Raw genomic sequence first — 7,659 nt, forward strand, 5'->3', positions numbered from 1 at the left:
TGAGGGGAGGGGAAGGGGAGGTTGGGAGGGAGCCGCCGCCGCGCGCGTGCGGGCCGGCACCGCCGCCGTCGCCGCTCCGCGCACTCCAGCCTGTTTAGGGACACTTTGTTTGTGTCCCACAATGCTCCGCGCGGCGGCCAGGCTGGGGAAGGGGAGGGAGGGCGGGGCGGTGGGCGGGGCTGCGCGGGCTCGGAAGGGGCGGGCGGCGTCTGCGCAGGCGCAGAGCGGGCCCTCCCAGGTGTCCGGACGCGAACTGTGGGCCGGGCTGAGTCTTTAGACCGTGGCGCCGCGTGACACGGCGACGCCGTCGGCCTGGCGGCCGCGCGGGCGCTTCTTCCTGTGTGCACACATGCCGTTTCCGAGCATGTGCGCGGCGAGCTCCTTCCACCGCGTCCTCCCTCCTGTCCTCTCTGCCAGCGCCGCGCTCTCAGGGAGAGAAGCCTTATCTGCATTTTTCTTTGAACTGAAAGCGAAACACGCTCCGGAATTTCTTTCTTTTTTGGCGGTGGTTTCTGCAGTGGGGCTGAAACCGAAACACCCCAGCCCCCTTTTCTCGAGGGCGGACGTGGGAGGTGGCGTGGCCGTGCTCGCCGCGGGAAGGCCTGCCCGGGCGCGGGCGCGCGAGGACGGCAGCTGGGTCCGGAGCCCGCCCCGCCGCGCGCCGCGAGGAGCCGCCCCGGCCTGGCGGGCTAGGCTTGGCGGGAGTGCGGCTCCGAGCGGTGCTCGGACTCGGGCGCCTCGCGCTGCCTCTGCGCGGGGCAGCCACCAAAGCGCGCTTAGTCTCTCCCCAGCCGCGAGCCTGGCATTGATTGCACGCGCCGTCACTTACTTCGCGACCTTCCGGGGAGCGGGCGAGCGTTACTGCCTAGGGGCTTTGGAGCGCTGGATCACCTGCAGAAGGAGCCGCGCGGTGCTGAACTCCCTTAGCCCGGAGACTTGGCCTCCCGGGCGGGGCGGGCGCTCGGTGCGAGCCGCCGCGGCGCCCCAGGTGCGGGAGGCGGGCCCCGCCGGCCGCCGGGGACTGGTGGCCTTGGGCGCTCTGCATTTGCATTCTTTTGTTTTCCCACACCTCCAGCTTTAAACCGAAAGACTTCTTTCCAAAGGGCTTTGTGCAAGAGGAGTTGGCGTCCTGCTGAAATACGGTGGATTTATTTATCTTCCGAAACATTTGGCAACATCTCACGTTAATCCTGTCCCTGAGAGACAGCCAGAAACCGCCCAATACCTTAATTCTAACCAATGTAAAAATAGATTCAGTGTGGTCCTTTGCAGTTTCCAAAAAGGTTTCAAATATACATGGTCCTCGGAGCAACCTGGTGCCTAAGATTTTAGTATTATTCCCGTCGTTTTTATTATCCCATTTCAGAGATGAGCAAAAATTTGAAAGATGCAGATTTGGCCTAGTTTTGTTGAGATTGAAACTCGGGGAAGGGAAAGAAGGCAGAGTTCTTGCCACCTAGGAGAGGAAGCTGGCCTCCAAGCAGGGTTCAGGAAGGTGTTGGGGCTGGAAGTCCTGGGGTGCGTGCGCGCGTGCGTTTGTGTGTGTGTGTAACTGTATGTAGGCGATAACTGGAGAAGCTGGTGGGAATAGGTAAATTCACCTCTCCTAGGCCGTGTAATAAAACAATCCGTAAGACTACTAGACTGTGTTCATAATTAGGCCTCAAGGGACTCAGGCGGCTGCGTCCTTTGACACTGCTGGCTTCCTCGAGAATATTTTGTCTCCTCGCCTGTTCCTCCCCGTCGTGCTTGCTCTCTCCCTGGGTTCACATTGAAAACTTTTATCGTACTCCCGTCTCACGGCCTCCCTCAGATCTGAAGACTGTTAGCCAACAAATGGTTGTTGGGCCTTTAAGGGCAAAGGGCTAGGTGTTAGGTGCTTGAAGAGGGTGTGAGAAAGACGCGAAGCTTAACTGTTGCAGGAGCCCTCTTGTCTGCTTCGGCTGGGGGTTTGGGTCAGTTTCCGCGGCTTGGCGGCCCCCACTTTTTTCTTCCAGAGCGAGCAGAGACTTTGGGCTGCTGCAATATGTACACCTTTGACACTCGGTCAAATAATAGTGCTGGGAGGATTTTGTGAAATCAGAATCCTGTACACAGGTGAAACAAACAGTATGAGGAACCTTTAATTATTAACCTGCTGCGGATGATTCTGAGGAATTCAGACTCCACACGGATGCCGGGGATCTTCTTTCTCCCATGAGCGGCTGAGGGTGCTACATTCTGGCACACGTGACACTTCCTTGTGCAGGCCTTCTGGGAAATTGCGGGAAATTACTTAGTCCGCAGCATGCTGGAGAGCAAGAACGCTGCGTAGCCGACAGAAACATCTCCGGCCGGACTTGAGCTATCCGGATGAGGACAGCCCACTGCTGCACAAGTCAACCTTGCTTCCGTAGTTGTTCTTTCCAACTGTTCAAACAAAACTTAGTATTACTGTACAAAAAAGTTTAGTTAGTTAGCTAGGGACAGCGCTGGAGGTAGAGTTGGATGATCAGCCATATTGATAGGAATTAAAAGCAGGACTTTGGACCCAGGAAAAGAATGTCTGCCCCCAGCAACAGGGAATGCAGCCCCTTCCCTACTCAAGAGAGTTGCAGCCCCACCCTACTAAACTCCTGAATTTCCAGGGATTTAAAACGCAGAATAACCAGTTTTTAAGATCCTAGTTTCCTTTAAACCCTATATGCTGAATAACTGGGTTAGAGAGCTTGAATTCCAATTGGTAACTTTAATTTCAAGGAACTGCCTGTGATAGGTGGCCACAAAACAGTTGAGCAATTCTCGGTGTGCCACTTACCCATGAAAACTTCTGAGCTGAGGAGCCATGTGTAATTTCCACTTCTTGGATTTCCCTGCTGGAGAAACTAGGAGCCTTTCTTCTTCACCTAATTTTTAAAAAAATATTTTTATTTATTTTACATTTATTGTGTGTGTGTGACCAGCTCAGCCCACCTGGGGGTGGGGCTGGCTGGCATGTGGTGCTGGGGGATCAAACCACAGTCCCCAAGCTTGTTCCAAGTAGGCGCTTTAGACCACTGAGCCATCTCTCCAGCCCCAACCTAATTTTCAATAAAAACTCTGCTGAAGTCTTCCTTTTGGTTTGCACCTTCTTTCCTCCCAGCGTGAGACCAGGAGCTTCACTGGCACAGAATTAACTGTTGTATTGCTATCTCACCCCGCAGCGTGCACCTCTCTGGAGTTCCCAGTTCACCCACCCAGTTTAGGAAATCTTTGCTACTTTACTACTGTACACAACATCTCAATTCTAATCGATCAACAAGTCATTTCCACTGCAGCCATCCTAAAATAATTTACCAATAGTTTGTGCTTAGAGAATTGTAAAACTACTTAGCTGAACTCCCCAGTACAGTGTCCCTTCTCTCTTGATTGTCTATATACTAGAGAAAGTTATAATTCACAGCAATCCTGTTACCCAACAATGGCTTCCTCTTGTTACCAGAATAAAATCCTAAACCCTTAGTGTAGCTTTCATAACACTTCACAATCTGGGCTCTCCTGTGTCATCAGCTTCATCTCTCACTATGATATAGGGTGATTGTGGTATTATCATCTATGATGATATAAGACCTCCAAATACTCCAAAGAATGTAAGATTATAAATATAATTGCTTGGATCACATTGCTCCAATGGGAAATTACAAGGTGGGTATGAGTTGAGGCAAAACGAGAGTCTACCAATAAGATTATGAATATAAAGTGGTACACACCTGTAATCCCAGCACTGGTACTCATGAGCAGAGGCAAGAAAATTGTTGAAAGCTCAAAACCAGCTTGGGCTACAAAGTGAGCCCAGCCTGGACTGCATAGTGAGACCTCTTCTCACCCCCCCTAAATTACGAGTATAATCCCTTAGGTAATATCGACAAAATGGGGATCAAATGAGGAAGCAAGTCACGAAGCAAGTGTACCTGGACCAAACAAGCACTTTTTCTGGAAGGGAGGGGCCATGGAGGTTTTGGACCCTCACCCCAAGGTGTTTGTTGCTTATTTAGACTGTCAGTCACTGCTGTTCATCCTTGGGTCAAGTAGGTAGGTGTTGTCATTTTTCTGTCCTGAGGCCTGACCTTCAAAGAATGCTTCTTCAGCCATAGTTGAAGTAACAGTAGTTGGAAAAGGATTGACCTTTTCCAAGGGGTTGGCCCTGTCTGACTGTCTACAATATTTCTAAAAAACTTGGCTGTCTATAATAACTACTCCTTCAAGGAACATGCAAATCATAAAATTTTGTTTTCACTTCTAAAATACCATGCTTGTTCTTCATTGAGCATGTTGTTCCTTCTGGGGAGAAATACTCCATTCTTTGGCTAATTCCCTTCTCCCTCCTCAGATCTCTTCTTTCATACCTAAATATACTTAGGATATATAATACATGTATGATATATATATATATATATATATATATATAAATTTATCCATATATCAGGTTTACTGAGATGTAATTCACTCATTTAAGATAGACAGGGGCTGGGGATCGATAGCTCAGCAGCCTAAGTGCCTGCCTGGCAAGCACGAGGTCCTGATTTCTATCCCTGGTACCACACACACACACACACACACACACACACGATACACACTTCAGTAATTTTTGATATATTTAAAGTTGTACAATCATCAACACAATCAACTTTTAAAAATTATCAACTAGAAAGAAACTCATGTACAGTAACAGTTCCTTTTTATTTCTCTAACTCTTAAGTCCTAGAGAACCATTAACCTATCTGCTTTCTTTCTGTACAGGTTTGCTATATATTATTTTTGTCTGTTTATTGAAGAACTATACTATGCTTGGTTGCTGTGTCTTTTTTTTTTTTTTTAAGTCCTCCATATTTTTCTTTCCTAATAAAAAGTTTTAAGGGATTAGGATTCTTACTTGTGGTGTTTACCACAATCTAGATTTTGTCAGTTGGATCCTTTGTTCTCTGAATTTTCTATAAATAGGTAGTAGGATCTAGATGCTTTATCAGATTGCATTTTAATATTTGGCAAGATTGCTTCACAGATGGCAGTTTACTTATGCATTAGTAGATACACAAAGTTGTTGTTCTTCCTCTCTTTCATGGTGCTGGGAATTGAATCCAGGACTTTCACACATTCTCAGCTTTTTTTTTAAATTTTGAGACTGGATCTCAATTGAATTTTCCAGGCTCAGGTTGAATTTGCAATCTTCCTGCCTCTGCCTCTAGAGTACTGGGATTACAGCCCCCCTACTCCCCTCCAGCTCTATCTTTTCTTTAGCCACACATTCATTTGTATCCATTCATGCATTAGGAATTTTTACATTGTGATACAATTTTATCATTCTTTTTTTTTTTTTTTTTTTGTGGAACCGGGGATTGAACTCAGATCCTTGAGTTTGCCAGTCAAGCGCTTATCCTACTGAGCCATCTCCCCAGCCCCAATTTTATCATTCTTCATTGATTACCTATGTTTCTACAAAGGGAAATTGATTACCTAATAGTGTAGTATATATAGGAAAGCAAGACAAATTCTGCTTTCTCTATCACCAAGTATTTTTTTGCTCTGTCTGCTTCCCTCATTTCCAAGTATTGTCGTGCTGATCCCCAGGGCTTCACCTGCCCGTCCGGACCGGGACTGTTCTGGACCTACCCACTTCATGAGGTTCTTGTGCTTGGTGGCCCCTGCTGCGCCCACCTCATTTAAGGCCCTGCAGCTCCTCCTGTCGCAGCCATCATGCCCCATTCTCATTTCCTAAGCCGTCAAGGTTTTTGTCTTCACCCAGAAATCTTTCTTGTGCTTCCCCTTCTTTCCTAATTCATATTTATTTTGCAATCATTGCCTTCTTGAAAAAAAGCTACATTGATATTCTAATTTTATTCTCTCCTATAACCTTCTGCTTGCTTTTTTTTTTTTCCTTTTGGTGGAACTGGGGATTGAACTCAGGCCCTTGCACTTGCCAGGGAAGCACTTATTCTACTGAGCCATCCCCTTAGCCCCCAACCTTCTGCTTGTAATTCCTATAGTTTGTGTTTATACAAACTATAGGTTCTGGCTCTCATATGAATTGCTAAATTATTATGGTGGCCATCTAATATGGCTGAAGCCCTTCTCTGAGGTCACCTCCCCCCTTCTTCTCCAACTCAGCTCAGGGTGCAGTTTCCTTTCACCTTTCCCGCCGCCTAGGGAAGACCTCAATCAGCTCTTCAGGTATATCTAAACATCCCCTCAAGCTCCACCCCTGGCAAAAGGCGGTGAAATCCTCAGCCTCCCTTTGTTCCAACTCAGAGAATCTCTTATCTTCTCCAAATTTTCTCCCCTTCATCAAAGATAATAAAGCCCCGTCCCTTTTTCCTTCTGCCTGTTCCTCTGCTGCTGTGCCACAGAAAACCTATCGCTTCTGTATATGATTATTCAGTTAATGTGTGACTTCACACTAAGCTATACATTCCCTGAAGGCAAGGATCTTCACAGAGAGGAAATTATGTAACGACATCATTTTTTTTTTCTTCTAAACATAACATAATTCTTGAAATAGAGTTTGTGATTTGAAAAGAAATGTTGAATAATATTGAATTGCAATCAGATTTGGGAGAAATAAAATGCTTTGTGTCAATTCATACGCAGTAATGATTGCTAACATTTGTTGAGTGCAAGGTATTACATGTTCCTCTAATAATCACTGTAGCCATATTAGGTAAATATTATAGTTACCTCTATTTGACAGATAAAGAAATGTAAGAGAGATTAAGATATTTGCCTGAGGGGGCTGAGGAGATGGCTCAGTAGAATAAGTGCTTGCCTGGCAAGCGCAAGGGCCTGAGTTCAATCCCTGGTTCTGCCAGGAAAAAAAAAAAAAGATATTTGCCTGAGATCACATCATAGTAAATATCAAAATCAGCGTTCATGTCTGTGGTGGATTGACACGTGGTGGTCAGCTTGTAACACCCAGCTGAACTGAACCTGGCGATGCTGGGTATGGGAGGCCACCTGAGGATTGTTGCCAACATAATAAGGAGTGGAGAGGAAGAAGTTAGATGTTGTTGGGAAGCTATAGGGAGCTGTTGGCTTTCCTGGAGGAGCTTGTAAGGCCGGCTTTCCTGATGAATTCGGCTGCTGTCAATGAAGGAGCTCGGGACATTACTGTCCCCGAGAATGGCTGCAGTTGACTTTGAGAGAGCTCTGGTTCTCTTTTTTTTTTTTTTTTTTTTTTTTTTTGGCAGAACCGAGGATTGAACTCAGACCCTTGAGCTTGCTACGTAAGCACTTACTCTACTGAGCTGTCTCCCCAGGTCCCCGTTCTCACTTTGAGCATTGCTGTCTAGCTCTGGAGGGGAAGATGGTACATCGCTTAGTCTCCTGGAGAAACTTATGGAGTTGGCTTTCCAGAGGGGACTCAGCTGTCACCGTTGTTGGAGGGGCTCAGGGCCTCACTGTTGCTGAGGGTGGCTGTGGTACCTTTCAGGGCAGCACTGGCTCTTACAGCATGCCTCCTGGGGCTAGTGCTGATCTCTCAGCCTGCTAGCACAGATCCTTTGTCCCACTGGTGCAGACTTTCTAGCTTCCACCAGGTCTGTGAAACAGGCCTGCATGAGGCACTGTTGGGGGCTGCAAGCCTCCAGCTGGGCACATGGGGGCATTGCCATGGGCTGTAGGTCTTCAGCTGGACTCATACAGAACACT

Source organism: Octodon degus, unplaced genomic scaffold (assembly GCF_000260255.1).
Source record: "Octodon degus isolate 3935 unplaced genomic scaffold, OctDeg1.0 scaffold00136, whole genome shotgun sequence".
Lineage (NCBI taxonomy): Eukaryota > Metazoa > Chordata > Mammalia > Rodentia > Octodontidae > Octodon > Octodon degus.